Consider the following 15,568-nt stretch of genomic DNA (forward strand, 5'->3'; position numbering starts at 1 on the left):
TAGCCCCCTAGTTCTCGGTGTTGAAAACGACCCTAGGCTCAACATGTTGAAATCGTATTAATTGTTGAGTACCGTAATTATTAAAAAAGCTAAGGAAGCGTAGGATATTATTTTATCTTGTCTTATATTTCAAAATGACAATATATTTCTATATATACGCCCACGAAGCTCAAGCAATACAATAACTATTTCACCAAACTCTCTCTTCCTTCTAATTGTTAGAATAAATCCGAGGACATACCGTCGATCATCCGAGGACCAAGTAATTACACGAGCACGACACCGAGATTTGTTAACGAGGTTCACCGATATGGTTACATCCTCGGGGCCTGACTATGGGCGCTCCTCCCTATGACACCGCTACAATACCGCATCCGGTCGGCCTGAACACCGGCACATGCCGCTGGCTTCCCCTGCATTCCGGTGCTATTATGTTGGCGTAGGTTATATAGTGTGTCTATTCCCGCTATATATGAGAGGCCTGGGATACAGGTGTCCTACTTGGACACGACTCCATATCCTATATAAACACAATACTACTACAAGTTCAACTGTAACCTACATTGTACGCAATATTCGACACAACTCTAACAAACTCCACCTTGGCGAATATTCTCCACCAATTTGTCAATGCGTCAAACTTCCATGTACATTGGACTTGAGTTTATCCCATGAGCACCGCTGCTACTTCAAAGACTCCATGCGACTCCACCTGCAACTTGTAGTCCCTTCTTTTCATGACCACGGTCAATGCTCGAGCAAAATTAACTTCCTTGTTACTCTAGTTTGCGCTCCCAACTTCCAGAATATCCGTCCAACGCCATCAACACTGATCACTGACCTGCGTGAAAGTGAACAATTCACATATTGGGTGTCACACGAGTTACCTGAACTCAACATCACCGCTCCTTTCTTGACCGTCTGTTTGAAACTTGTAGGAATTTCACCATTGCTTGTAGTCACCCCGAGTCAAATTCGCAGTTGTCTCACCACATGTATGACTACCAGAGCCCTGGCCCGTCTCCATGCCCTGTGCATACCGCACGCCTCGCCTCTATTACCACGTCGAGCCTCCGCTGTCCCGGTCGAGTCTCAAGGGTCACGAAACCACACCACTCAACCCCCACTGCAGAGTACCATCGATCATCACCGACCGATGACGAGTTTCACGCTTCCATCAGACCACTGGGCTCCAGTCCGAACTGCATGTCACTAGCATTTTCCCACCTGCTGAATAGGCTTCGACCCCGTCGACTTACGCCGTAGCCCCTCAATCCAGCTTCACCTTCAACATGACTCCATGGTAGATGATCAGTCCACCCCTACGCCTCATCGACTTCAAGCTCCGTGTATACACCACCTTGAATCAATCCCACGTCATAGTCTTGTCGAAGCCGCACAAGCCCTCGGGGCATGCGCCACGTGTTTCCACGCCCAGAAGTCGGTCACCATCAGCATCACGCTCCTATGTCGTCCTCGCCGATCCCACCACCGTCTTCTGTACCAGCCGACTCGCGTCGATCCGTCAGAGTGACCAGTCCGACCCAGCCGAACTTGTCCGGCTACAACCATGCTCCACCTTGCACCATGACTGCTCGCACATCTGTGCATATCTTGGACGCCCTGTGTATGCATGATTCTGCCGCGACGCACTCCAGTCTCCTCCAAGCCCATATGCCCGTCGCTGTCCTTGCTGCACACACACCCTGAAAACACTCACAACAAACTTGACCTAGCAAGGAAAACTTCCATCCAAACAAAACACTATTTTTCCTTTTCCTTGTCCCTGTTTGCTTGTAGCCTCTCTTGTGTATGCACGAAGACTTTTTTTTGTCCAAACAAATCTCACGCAGGCCACGTCCTGACCTCGCCGACTCCGAGTATCTTTCAACTTGGCGTTGTTCACGCAATAGTGACGTCACGTCGTCTCTTCCGATCTCAACAGCTGATTCTTTCACGATATCTTCATCTCTAGATCAAGTGAATAACCACCTCATAACCTAGCTCATGATACCACTTTTTTTTTGCGAAGGAGCTCATGATACCACTTGTTAGAATAAATCTGAGGCTATACCGTCGATCATCTGAGGACCAAGCAATCACACGAGCACGACACCGAGATTTGTTAATGAGGTTCACCGATATGGCTACATCCTCGGGGCCTGACTATGGGCGCTCCTCCCCATGACACCGCTACAATAACGCATCCGGTCGCCCTGGACACCGGCACATGCCGCCGGCTTCCCCTCCGTTCCGGTGCTATTATGTTGGCATAGGTTACATAGTGTGTCTATTACCGCTATATATGAGAGGCATGGGATACAAGTGTCCTACTTAGACACGACTCCATATCCTATCTAAACACAATACTACTACAAGTCCAACTGTAACCTACATTGTACACAATATTTGACACAACTCTAACAAGTCTAACCTCGATCCACAACCCTAAGCGCCGCCATTGCTTCCGCACCGCGCCGCCACCACGGGCCGCGCCGCCCGTATCTAGGATTCGTCCGCCGATTACGTTGATCGGTTGCCCTAAAAAATCTTTTTCCCGATCCGTTGATTGGGGTTTTTTCTCTCTCACTGATCGATTGGTCGGTGATCTTTTTTGATTCTTCGATCTAAGATTGAATTGAGTCGCCCGTCCGCCGTCGTTCATCTGCGCAGCTACTCCGACGTTGGATCGCAGCCTGCACCAACTCTCGCGCGGCGTCGCATAAGGCCACAGCACGCGTCCCACGCGGGCGTGGTTGCCACTGGTGTGGCCGGCCGCTCGCGTTGACCCTGTGGACAACAGTCCATGCATTGATCTGGTTGCGTCCCGTGCGTGTGCCTTTCACATGCACTAGATGACTCGTTGCTTTAATGGCGCAAAGGGCGAGAGCAAGCATATGAAAATATTTAGAGACAGATTGAAACATATGGAAATATTAAATTGCTGCTGGCAATGTCATGATTTTCTCTAACCAGTGTAAACATATATAAATAGTCTTCTGAAAATATTAGTAGAAGGGCAGTTGATTACATATATAGAACAATTAATCACAAACTTCTTTTGACCACAGAGACAGTAATAAGGTCTAAAGTGTACATGCAGTATCATACATGAATGGAAATCTAAAGGCTATACATATCTTGCTCACAGCAATGCCAAAAGGGCAAAGATACTGGATCAATTGATAAAACAAAAGGTGGATGTTGTTGGTTAGGACATATAGACTGAAGGTCATCAGAAACTATCTTGTGTAGTCTTTAGGCGCTGCTCTGACTTCGTGCCAGTATAGCGTAACCTCTGGGTCAATTCTTCAATGCTTGGATTAGCTACTACTTTAGTTCTTTTGATAAAACGGTTTCTACACCAGTAGCAACACCCCTAAGATTAGCAAGTTTCCAGCAAAAGGATCACATGAGAATCACATATCTGTATCCTATATGAAGAGAAACAGAAATTCCTTCAACAATGATGATCGATGGAGGATCATAATGGTAATGCTTGCCAATATTTTTTCTCAGCCTGCAAGATTGCCAAGAACATGGACATCATGTCATTTCAGAACTCAGACCTTAGTTGCAATTTCTGATCATCATTCCAAAGTACGAATTTAGATGTGCAGGTGACAAACTGCACGTAAAAAGACACATACCTTCCTAGAGGTTAGTACTCTGCGGATTGTGCACGGATCTGCGACGATGAGAGCGGGGACTCCTCGCTGTTCCAGTCGTCCTACACTAGGGCTGCAAACTGCAGGTTCTAGAGCACGTCCTCGTCTAACGGCTTCAGCATTGGTTCCTTGGTCAGGCCCCGCAGGCAGATCTCCATGACGGTCATCATCGACTCGCCAGAGCATCATTTGCTCACGGCTGGGTCGACGAAGTTCCTCCTCTTGCTCAGTCCTTCTTCTGCCAGTGCCGATTGCAAATGGTGGTCAATGAACAGTAAAAGTTGGGTTTAGACTTTATTCAGAAATGAGGCATTGTCAAGTGTATAGGGTTAACAAGGAAAGGAAGCATACCTGTTCTTTCATTATCTCTACCTGAACTGATGGGCCTTATCTCTACCTGTTCTTTCACAAGTAGAAGCACCTGGTTTTTAAATGTTAACAAAGGCCACAAAATTTTGAAATCTCATTTAAGCTTGGCTTCTCCATGACTCCCCCCATAGACTGGTAATGTCAAGGTCACTGTTTTAATTTGTGAAAATGCAGTACAAATAAAAAATCTGAAATTTGCCTACACCTTATTTTGGCCTGACCCAAATTAACAAAAAGTAGACATCATGCAAATTATTTACCTCAAGGTGAAACACATTTAGAGATCCATTCTTGACAAACTTTTTTCTTATCCTATGGAACCACATACTGGACCAGACACACACGCACTATGGACTCCCACTGGTAACAGCATTGAATTGCCCACATATATGAGGAATGACGAGGGAAGAAAGCTGCAGAAGCTGCTGTAGCTGCCAAACATGCCACGGCTAAATACATGGATTCTTTCAATGTTTCTCGCATAGGCACCTGAGTACACAAAAATAGATAAAATAATGCATCAACTAAAAAGAGTCAAAACAAGCAGAGCAGATCGCGAACAAAAACAAATCAAGAAAGGGTTCATACAGAGAAGGGAAAGAGGCGATTAAGGGTAAGAATACCAGCAGGCTCCACAACAACTATAGATACCATGACACCATGTCGAGCATATGTAGTTCTTGATAGGAAAAACCTTTACCAAAATAAGATATCAATGTACCGACGACACTAACAATTTTGGATATTAGCTGCCAAGCTGATTATGTGATATTTGCCCAGATTAGAAATTATGTAAGATATAACAAAAAGGGAGGCACACATGAATCATTTCTTCTGCTGGAGGCAAAGAATCTAAGGCCTAATACCTGTATCCCAAATTCTTCCTCTCTTTATCAGAAAAATCAAGGAATCAAAATCAGATTATGATGAGGACGTGCAACCTGGATGGTGGACAGGGGACGACGACCAGTGAGCAACGACCCATCAATCATGGCCCGCGACACCTCTCCACTCCACCTAAACGCTAGCGACACCTGGAGCTCCGGCCTCGCGGTCCTGCTTCCACCTCTGTTCTTCTCACCACCCACCATTAAAACCAAACACCAAAACACTGCCCAACAAAAACAACAGACGAGAATCACAGACCAATCCTTGGACGGGGGCGGAAGAAGAGAGAAAAAAGAGACCTTTATTGCAGAGGGGCTAGAGGTGGTGGGGTTGGGGTGGGGGTTGGGGCCGCTGTCACGTGGGGGAGTGGAGAGGAGGAGCTGCGCCTGCCCCCTCCCGCGGAGACGAGGTTGGAGCCCCCTGTGGCTGCTGCTACCCTACTCCAGATCGAGGTCACGATCGACGGCTCGAGCTCCACCTGATGTGGAGAAGAAGAAGGCTGGGAGGTCCCTGACAGCCGGCGCCTCTGTCCTCGCCGCTCCTGCCTCCACCGCCGGCCTCCCCTACTGTCCGTCCTTCTCCATGGCGGCGGCTGGTTCGAGGCAGGGGAGTGGCGGACGTGGCGTCTCGAGGCCCCGCTCCTCTGCTCGAGCCGCCGCCTAGGTCTCCTGTGACACACCCCCTCTTCTGCTCTTCACGTCCCTCCTCCTTCTTGGTTCTCCACTCGACGGATCCTTGGGAGCTGGCGAGGGTGGGGTCGAAAGCGTAGGGGAAAGAGAGAGGGCGGCGAGAGGCGTCGGATTGGGGAGGAGGAGAGGAGGCGGGGATTGGGGGAGGATGCAAATCGGGAGGAGAGGAGGCGGCACAGAGGGATGAAGTGGAAGGAGAGAGAGAGAGCAGCAGATATTTTCACGCGGAAGGGGATGGAGGAGGAAGCGTGCGCCGTGCACCGGTTTTCTCTCAATGCACTATTCATGTGCACTATTCATAACTGACGTGGATAGCGTGGTTGTGCCTAGCAACCCGCTCATCCTTTATAAGTTAAATGCTACACATGCAATCGATCTCCTGCTAACTCTCGTGTCAGTTTTGGGTTGCACGCTCCTGCTACGTCCGGCGGTGGAGAGCACAGCGCCGGGGTTCCTCCATTATCAGGTTTCGTGAAGATCGTCATCGAGTACAACACATCTTTTACCAATCGAGCAATGGGTTGCCACTACGTCGTCCCGTCGGGCCGCAGCGCCGCCGCCCTGTGGTTCTTCTTGTGGCTGCACCGATCCACGCCGTCGCTGCGTCGCCCCTTGGGGCCATAGCATCGCGGCACGTGGTCCCCGCCGTCACCCTGAGGCTATTCCTGTCACTAGTAGAAAAGGGGGCAAAGGTCCAGGCCAGGTCAGCCCATTAGTCCCGGTTCAGTCACGAACCAGGACTAATGTGAGCATTGGTCCCGGTTCGTGCGGCTGAAGCATTAGTCCCGGTTCACCTGAGCCCTTTAGTCCCGGTTTGTGGCACGAACCGGGACTAAAGGGTGTGATGCCCTTTAGTCCCGGTTTGTGTCTCAAACCGGGACTAAAGGTCCCCGGTTTGAGACACAAACTGGGACTAAAGGGTGCAATGCCCTTTAGTCCCGGTTTGTATCTCAAACCGGGACTAAAGGTCCCATTTTCAAACTCTACCCCCCCCCCTCCCCGTGGATTGTCTTTTTGTTTCGAAAAAATCAAAAGAAAATGATAAAAACTTCAAGAAATAAAATCCTTCGAGAGGTAGTTATATTACTACATCTACTAGTTAGGAAAATTTAAAAACTTAAATTTGGACATATTTTGCAAAAAATATAGGGAAAATGTAAAACGGCTATAACTTTTGCATACAATGTCGGAAAAAAACGTATAATATATCAAAATGTTCAGAACGAAAATCCGCTTCCGATTTCGACAGCCTATGGCCTGTTTGCAAATTTTTAGAATCCTCAAATTCTAAAAGGAAAAAAAGTTATGCTCAAATTTCAGTTTTTTTAAATTTTTGTTAAATCTGGTCAAACTATGGTCAAACTACTTATTCAAGAAGTATTAGTGTTACTAAATAATTAATCAAGAATATTAGTGTTACTAAATAATTATTTCAGTTTTTTTGAATTTTGGTCAAATATGGTCAAACTGTGGTCCAACAATGGTCAAACTACTTATTCAAGAAATATTAGTGTTACTAAATAATTATTTCAGTTTTTTGAATTTTGGTGAAATCTGGTCAAACTGTGGTCAAACTAGGGTCAAACTATGGTCAAACTACTTATTCAAGAAATATTAGTGTTACTAAATAATTATTGTTTTTTAGAATAATAGTTTCAAACTCAAACAGTGAAATGTGTGACTTCATGCTCAAGCTAAATTCCTGAGGGTTAATAGGATTGACATCTTACTATTGTCAGGAAAACAACAAGTGCAGACTTGGAAACAAGGGAGAATAAAACCCGGAAGTTAAGCGTGCTCAGGCTGGAGTAGTGAGAGGATGGGTGACCGTTTGGGAAACTAGATGATTTAGAATGATGAGTCATGATTAGAGATTAAAGGTTAAATTGAGCAGTGATGAGGGGTGATTAGAGATTAGAGGTTAAAAAAATTCAGAAATTTGAAATTTAAAAAAATTCAGAAAATCAAAAAAAATCATAAAATTTTCTTTAGTACCACAGTGGAGGGCCCTTATGAACCGGGACTAAAGGCCCTTTTTCTACTAGTGTATGGTTGCACCACCCCGCGCGCTGCCGTTGCATCGTCCCTTCGGGCCGCCGTGGCCCGCGGTCAACCGCCGCTGTGAGGCCGTCCGCTTCAGGCTGTCCCCGAGGCTGCACCGACCCTCGCGCTGCCGCTACGGCCTGACGCGGTCCCTGCAATCCTCTGTTCCTATTCTTCTTTTTGACAAGGAACCCTATATTTCTATCATTCTATGAGATAACAAATGATGCAAGTGAATAAAAGTAGTAGTGGTTATTGGCGACATCTTAAGTTGTACCTTATAAGCTGATGAAGTTATAATGGGCTATGGAGTTATATTGTCCATCCAGGAAGCAAATATCTTCACACATTTTGGTATAATAGTTGTCACCATGAAGACCCCTGCATTTATATTTGACATTAGCAAATGCAAATAACTACAAATATCTTTGTAACTTCCATTATATTTTTGCATATGAAGACATATGGTGTTTGACACTTTCATAACACATGAAGTACTATGTCTACAAAACACTTTTGTAACAAGATTGATAGTTAATTAGTCACCGATGCTCCTCGTTGATTGGCAGCGTGATGTGCTTCATGTTGGCTATGGACTCCTCCGGCATGTCCAAGCCTTCATCTTGTTCTGCATCATAGTTAAATTAACAATAATGGAAATTGTTTAGTTAAGCATACACATCAGTGCAAAACTGAATTTGGTGTGGCTCGAAAATCTGACGATCCTCCATGTTCACGGTCCTGCTTATGTCCACCACCATGCACTTTTCCTCACCCTGTCCAAGAAGGTCATTCCGGGAGATTCAGAAGGAGTGAACATAACAAGTCGCTTAAGTGTCTGTCAGACATGTTGAAAGTTCAGAAACTTCTTCAGAAATAGGTCGTTCAAAACTGGCACGCAGAAACTACAAAGACAAGCAGTACATATTGATCAGTTCAACTGTTCGAGGATTGCTTTTCCATCGTAGCGAACTGCATAGACACCTCCTCTCTTCCTAGATGTGAAGGCCTTCCCGCGTCCGGTGATCCTCCTTGCACCCTCCTCCATCCGGGTACAGCACGGCGGTGCGTGAGCACTGGACCGTTGTGTCAAGAGCACCACGACATTATATATCTTTGAGAAGTAGAAACACACCAAATATGAATAACATTTGCACATTCTGCAACGTGGGGTCCTCTGAGTTGAATATCCTTGCCATGACTAGCGTTGATGCCTGCATCTACTTTTCGTATGATTCTCATATCATGCTTTGTCAGCTCTACCTCTTTTTACGGAATGCAACTGCAAGTACAGCTGCACATCACAGACCCAAAAGAGCTTCGTGTTCCCCTTTGTCTGAAATTACCATCCCTGGTCATTTAATTATGTATTGTAAGCAAGTAAACAGATAAAAAAATAAAGGGAAAACATCTCTATAATCTTACTATGAACCTGATGGCAAAAATAAACAAGAAAAAAAGGAAGAACCAGTGAAAAAGTTCTCCTGATGTCCTTGTCCCTACATATCACATAAACAAATGCACTAAGAGTGGACAAATTGAATATAGCAAAAGGTGGCACTAAATAGCAGCAGTTCAAAAAAATGATTCAGGAAAAAAAATGCTAAGGCATAGTTGCCGTGTTCGTTCATTCAAAAAGAACTTGCCATCGAGTTCTAGTTCGAGAGTTGCAAAGAACATAAGAGTCTCCTTAGAGCAACTCTAGCAGACTTCGCAAAACACCCCGGCCCGCAAAATAACCGTCAAATTGCGGGTCGGGACCAGAAAATCTGCATGAGCAAACTCCGCATCCCGTCCCGGCCCGCAATTTTTTTGCAGGACGCGGCAAATCTTTTCCCCCAACATCTATCTTCATGGGCTGGAAGGCCGACCCGAGCTCAACCCCTATCCCGCGCGAGATTTGGCGGGAGGGACATTTCCGCGCGACCCTTCCCGCTCTCCGCACCCTCCGCCATCATTGCCCCCACTCCGCAAGCTCCGACTGCTCCTCCCCGGCCGTCCGTCGCCGCCATGGACGACCCCTTGCTGTCCCCCGTCACCGTCGAGGTCGAGCACGCCCCTTCCGCTCGGGCGGATCTCGTCGCCGGCCAAGTTGGCCCCGCCGCCGTCGCCCAAGCCCAAGCCGCGCCTGCCCGCAAGCGGCAGGGCAACGTGGTCGTGCAGGGCGAGAATCCGGCCGCCCCCGCCGCGATGGCCCGCGCTCCGGGCGCCAACGCGGCAGCGCGATCCCGGTCGGCGGCGGAGAAGGTCGGCAAGGTCGCGGGCGTAAAGCGGAGGAAGGTTCCGGCTTCAAAGAAGCCATCTTCTTCAACCTCTCGCTCCATCCCGCCGCAAGGAGGTGCTCCGGCGATGCCGTTCAACGGTGCCGCTCCCCCCGCGAGCGAGGTGTTCGACGAAATGGCCGGAAGGTATGCGCCTTCGGTCTTGGCGATTCCCTTTCATTTTTCGCCATTATTCTCGATAGCGCGTGTGTTATCGTTCACTATAGCGGTGGTTCAAACAATGCAACAACCGAGTTCGTGAACTTGTTGGACACGAACGTGGTTGACATTGATCAAGCCCCTTTCGAACCATTTGAGTACAATGAAACGGAGGCCGGCGTGGATGATCATGGTTGTGCAGACGAATTGGAGGAGATCGAAGCGGAAGCGTTTGAGCAATCGCAAGCAAAAACTGGGAAAAGCATAAGATCGAAGAACTACACGATCTTGGAAGATCAAACTTTGATTCAAGCATGGAGTGTGGTGTCTCTTGATGCATGCACGGGTACATCTCAAACTTCCAAGAGATATTGGCAAAGAATCGAAGATCAATACTTTCGCATTATGGTAAATTATCCCAATAGGACTCCACGCACATTTCGGTCGCTTCAAGGGCATTGGGAGAACATCAAGCCTATGTGCAGCCGCTGGGCAGCTTGCTTGGAGCAAGTACACAATGCACCTCCAAGTGGCACCGTGGAGTCCGACTATGTGAGTTTGTTTTGCCTTTGTTCAAATTGTGCATCATCATATTGCATCATGAGAAATGATTGGATCACTTTGTTCACATTGTGTATGACAAGATTGCTCAACATAGATACAAGGGCATGGAAGCTTCGGAAGGCAAATTTTTCAAACTAGAGCATTGTTGGGAGTTGCTCCAAAAGTGCGAGAAGTGGAAGTTGATCGATAAAGAATCCCCGCCAAAGAGAGGCTCATTTACAAACATGGATGAAGATGAGGATGATGATGGCCCAAGAAATTTGCACAAGCCCGATGGTGACAAGAAGACCAAGGAGAAGATGAAGAGAGAGCAAGAAGCATCAAGCTTGAGGGAGAAGATTGATGCCATGTTGCAATCCAACGAGTCGATGTTGTTAAAATCGTTGAAGATCAAGAAAGAGTTGGACGAGAAGAAGGCGAAGGAGAAGCAAGAAAAGTGGCAGTTGCTCAAGGAAGAGGGGTTGCGCAAAGCTGCCATCGAGGAGAGAAGAACACGAGCCGCCGAAAACAAATCTATGTCCATGTTGCTCGCCGAAGAGAACAAGATCATGTCAATGAACCGCAATGACATGAACGACCTCACCAAAACATGGCATGATATGGCAAGGAGAGAAATCTTGAAGAGAAGAATGGCGGCGCCGGCCGGTTCGTGCTACAGTTCCGATGATGTTTTCTCCGCTCCATATGGTGGCAATGTGGATGATTTCAGTGCGGGAGTTGGAACAAGCGCCGCAGGTGGATTCGGTGGCGCCGATGAACTCCAAGGTGGACTTGATGGCGCGGAGTGAAGATCGATCAAGATGATGCCGGACATGGGCGCAAACCTTTTGCAGGGCCCTCTTTTGCGTTAGCCGTAATGAACTTGGCTTCTATTTACGCGTAAAACTGTTTGTGTCATTTGAATTTGAACTTGTTTGTGAAATCCAATATCAAAATGCGAGATTTGCAGTTTATCTGTTTGCGGGTCGTCACGGTGATGTCCGAGCAGAACCCGCATAGCCGACCCGTAAAAGAGCATATTCCGCGAATATACTTTTTTACGAATCCATTTGCGGGGTCTACATCTGCGCCGGCCCGCAAAAGCTGTTTTACGCGAACTGCAAACGCGTTTTACGAGTTGGCGTTTTGCGGGGTCTGCTAGAGTTGCTCTTATGTTTCTCAACATGAGATTGCGGTGGGGCCCGATCGTGCTGGGTGCCAGGGTCTCCTTCTGTGGTTATGGAGCTGCGGTGGTGGCGGAACACCGCATTATTTTGTTAGTGCTATACTGTCATTTGGCGGGGATCACTCCAGCCAGTTGCATCGGTCTCATCACAATGGCCACCGAAAGGTCTTCATGAGAGCTCTATCTCTCGAGATCTTATGGTTTACTTCAATGGTGAGATGTAAACTATGGACAATGACTTGACACAGATGAATGGTTTTGCAGCGGCATCTCATCGCATATTTGCACGTAGCTGCTTGTATTGAGGAGAAGTGGTGGTGACAACACATCGAGGACTTTGATGGTGGTGCTACTTGAGCACCAGATCTCGAGCTTCAGGGTGAAAGCCTAAGTCTAACCCAAGTTGGATATACATATACTTGGCAATCGTGATGTTTTATGTCGCTGCCTTGTTGAAGGCATCGCTCGAATATGCTCAGACCGGTTTTTCAGGGTGAAAACCTAGATTATGGCCTTGAATGGTCAGATCCGGTGACGAAGACGCTTGAGCGTTGCTCCTTTCCTGAAGACGTTGTTGTTGAAGATCCTTGTCATCCGTGTGGATCATGAGTTAATCGGTGCAGATATGATCATTGTTCTAGTTTGCCGATCACGGATCTCATCGCTTTCGTGTTTTTTTCTCGCCTACGCATAACTTTGGTCCTATGTGACTTTGTTATTTGTCGTCGTGTTATATGTGTGTGTTGGTGTTGGTTGTGCGTATCACCTATGCAGAGGCCGGATATATGCTCATTGTGTTTTTATCTTCTTTGTGCTTCATTTTGAGCCAATATAATCCACTCTTTTTAGACAAAAAAAGGTGTCGTTGAACAAACATCCAGCGATCACTCTGGTCTGGTCTGGGGTCGAAACTTGAAACTGGTGGCGTGAGCACCACCTTCCAGCGACCCACGACGGACGCGACTACCACTCTGCGAGTGGACGCGGAAGGGTTAATCAACGACCCGCATGATTCTCTCTACACGCGGGACCCGGCGCGAGACTAATTTGGAAAAGCGAGAGTGGACGTAGACATACGTTCTCCCTTGGACTCACTCCAAGCTAGGTTCCTTTCCCTCGCCCCGTTGGGACATGCCGGAAGCGACCATTATATTTCCAGCCTGCAGTGATGATTCCATTTCGATTCGGGGAAGCCGAGTTCGAAAAGGTAGTAGTACTTGTAATCTCCATAACTTAGCAGGAGGCTAATTAGTCCTCTGTCATCAATCGACCGCCAAAGTACACTGGAGTAGTACGAAAAATTCAGCATGTGATGTGAGCGTGGCCTCCACTAATGTGATAAATTTCAAATCAGACCACCTCCCCGTCTTTTCATGTATGCCGTCCGGTGATTCTCCCGTATCCTGTTACTGTCGGAGACGTTGAAATCTTATTAATGTGTGGTGGTATCTGATTACAGTTGGAGAAGATCTAGTGCCGCGTGATGATGCATGTCGCTGCTGCAGGGCCAGCAGTTTGTTGCTGTCGCAGCTCACAGTTCACACCCTATTAGTTATTGCCACTACAATTCACTGTTAATTTCTACTCCCTCCGTAAACTAATATAAGAGTGTTTAGATTACTACTTTAGTGATCTAAACGCTCTTATATTAGTTTACAGAGGGAGTACTATCATATGGTCATCTATCTGATGATCGACGTACTACTTGTGGAAATGCGTTGGTGGGCTAATCGCCAACACGTACGTGCGATTCCTGGGAAAAAGCTTTGCTAGCTAGGTCGGTGGAGATCGATCGCGTCAAGCTATTAGCTAATAGCAGATCAGCGTCGGCGGATCTGTTTCTGTTTGACATGAATGTTTCAGGATCACAAACAGCGGCAGATACAATTAATCGATGTTGCACTCGTGCAATATACTGTGAGTGAGGACCGACAGGGCACATGCGTTCCCACGCACGGCGTTTACACTGCACCCAGGCGTACGTACGAAAGCTGCGGCGGCACAAACGACCTGCATGCATGCATGCATGAGTCGTAGACACGAGAGCAGACGCCTCACTCGTCGATCCCCTTCTCCGATGGACCCCGTTCGTTCGTTCGTTCGTTCGTACCGGCCGGGCGGCGCTAGCTAGGCGATGACGCGCCGTCGCTTGATGGGAATGGAACGGAGACGTGCTCCAGTCGGTCGGTCTGAGAGCGGCCGGGGACCAGCGCAGCGTCTAGCGGCGCGCCCCATCGGCTGGTCGATCGGCCAGGTGCGAGCAAATCGTCTGCAGTTTCAGAAAACTGGCCGCGAAACGTATGCAGGGAACTAGCTAGGAAGTGGACGTTCACTCCACACTCTCTTGCGGGCCCGGCCGGAGCTAACTGGGCACAGATAAAAAAGAGGTCCAACTTAAGCCAAGCTAGCATCATTAAGATTTTGAATGGGGCACAACATCTATCAAGTGTTAATCAACGACCCACATGATGAATGAACGGATGTTGATCCCAGTATGTGGCCCTCCCTCCCTCCCTTGGACTCCAAGCCTCTGCCTGATTTGATTTCCCTAGCTCCCTAGATAGCTCGGTGTTGGAAACGACCGTAGGCTCGTATGGACGCTCGTATGGACCGGATCGAAGAGATCGCCTCCCTTGATGCATCAACCGAAAATAAGTAGGTACTAGCTAACTGGAGATTGATCAATGGATCTGTTGGCGTTGACATGTGTCTCGGGTCTGATGGAACAGTAATATGCAGTGTGTGCGATGGTTTCTAGAAGGAAGGATTCTGGGTGATAATCAAGTCGGTAAATGCATCTTTATGCACGGCAAAACTGCTTTGACTAATAGCTCGCTCCCACGCAGATGATGAGATCAATCACGATTGCTCCTCTTACTACCTCGATCCTGATTTACTGGCTCCTCTCATTTTTTGGGTAATAGTTTGACCATGATTTTCACTAACAAAATATAAGTTATATGTAGACAAAATAATATAATTAAAGAACTATCAAATACGAATCCAACAATGTAATCTTTGATGACATGCATTAATAGTTTGCTAGTTAAATATGTGATCAGACTTTAACCCAAAATATGAACAGATGGCAATATTCCATATGCAATGTTGCGTATTGTAGAATCGACAAAGCTAAAATCCTGCCGTCCTGGTTTTTGCAACAGATCCGCACGATGTGGATTGCCTCCATTCTCGATCAAATGGCGCTGGCGATCTTTTCGCGTTGCACTTTCCCGACGCCATCGCTATAATCTCGCACCATTAGTTGACTTACCGTATTAAACGGATCGTGATTGGCCCGCTTGACAGAATCGCACGCGAGGCCCAACTGTCGCCTACTTTCTTTTCTTTCAAAAATCTTGGTGCGAAAAATAAATAAATGTGCTTGGTGTGGGGGAATCGAGCCAAGCACCTCCTGACTTTATACCGACCGCACTTGCCATCTCACCGCCTATAAGTTGTTGCCTAAAAGAAGGCAACAAGGTATTTGAACCTTTTTACTACTATATGAGCAAAAATGCAAATTTTCTAGTTCTTTTCTTGGATTTCCGTGATAACTCACATAAAATCATCATGATATCTAGTTTCATAATGATTTTGTACCAAGTCATCTCGAGTTGATCACACGTGGTAATTTTCTCATGCCGGAAAGGAAGGGCGGGGGGTTGATGTCGATTAATTTTGTGTGAATAGCATGATAACTCACACATCACACACCTGATAATTTATGTAACCCGGTCCTGATAAATTTGGCATGGGGTG

At 47.2% G+C, this 15,568-nt stretch overlaps 1 long non-coding RNA gene across 1 annotated transcript; it reads right to left on the reverse strand.

The window, feature by feature from the left end:
* Positions 1–3,098: 3,098 nt before the first annotated feature.
* LOC123182288 (uncharacterized) lies at positions 3,099–4,452 on the reverse strand. The gene is made up of 3 exons (XR_006492082.1): positions 4,020–4,452; positions 3,651–3,906; positions 3,099–3,520 (listed from the first exon to the last, which is right to left on the reverse strand). It is a non-coding gene; the product is annotated as an uncharacterized lncRNA (long non-coding RNA).
* Between the last annotated feature and the right edge of the window lie 11,116 nt (positions 4,453–15,568).

Source organism: Triticum aestivum, chromosome 1A, assembly GCF_018294505.1.
Source record: "Triticum aestivum cultivar Chinese Spring chromosome 1A, IWGSC CS RefSeq v2.1, whole genome shotgun sequence".
Classification (NCBI taxonomy): Eukaryota; Viridiplantae; Streptophyta; class Magnoliopsida; order Poales; family Poaceae; genus Triticum; species Triticum aestivum.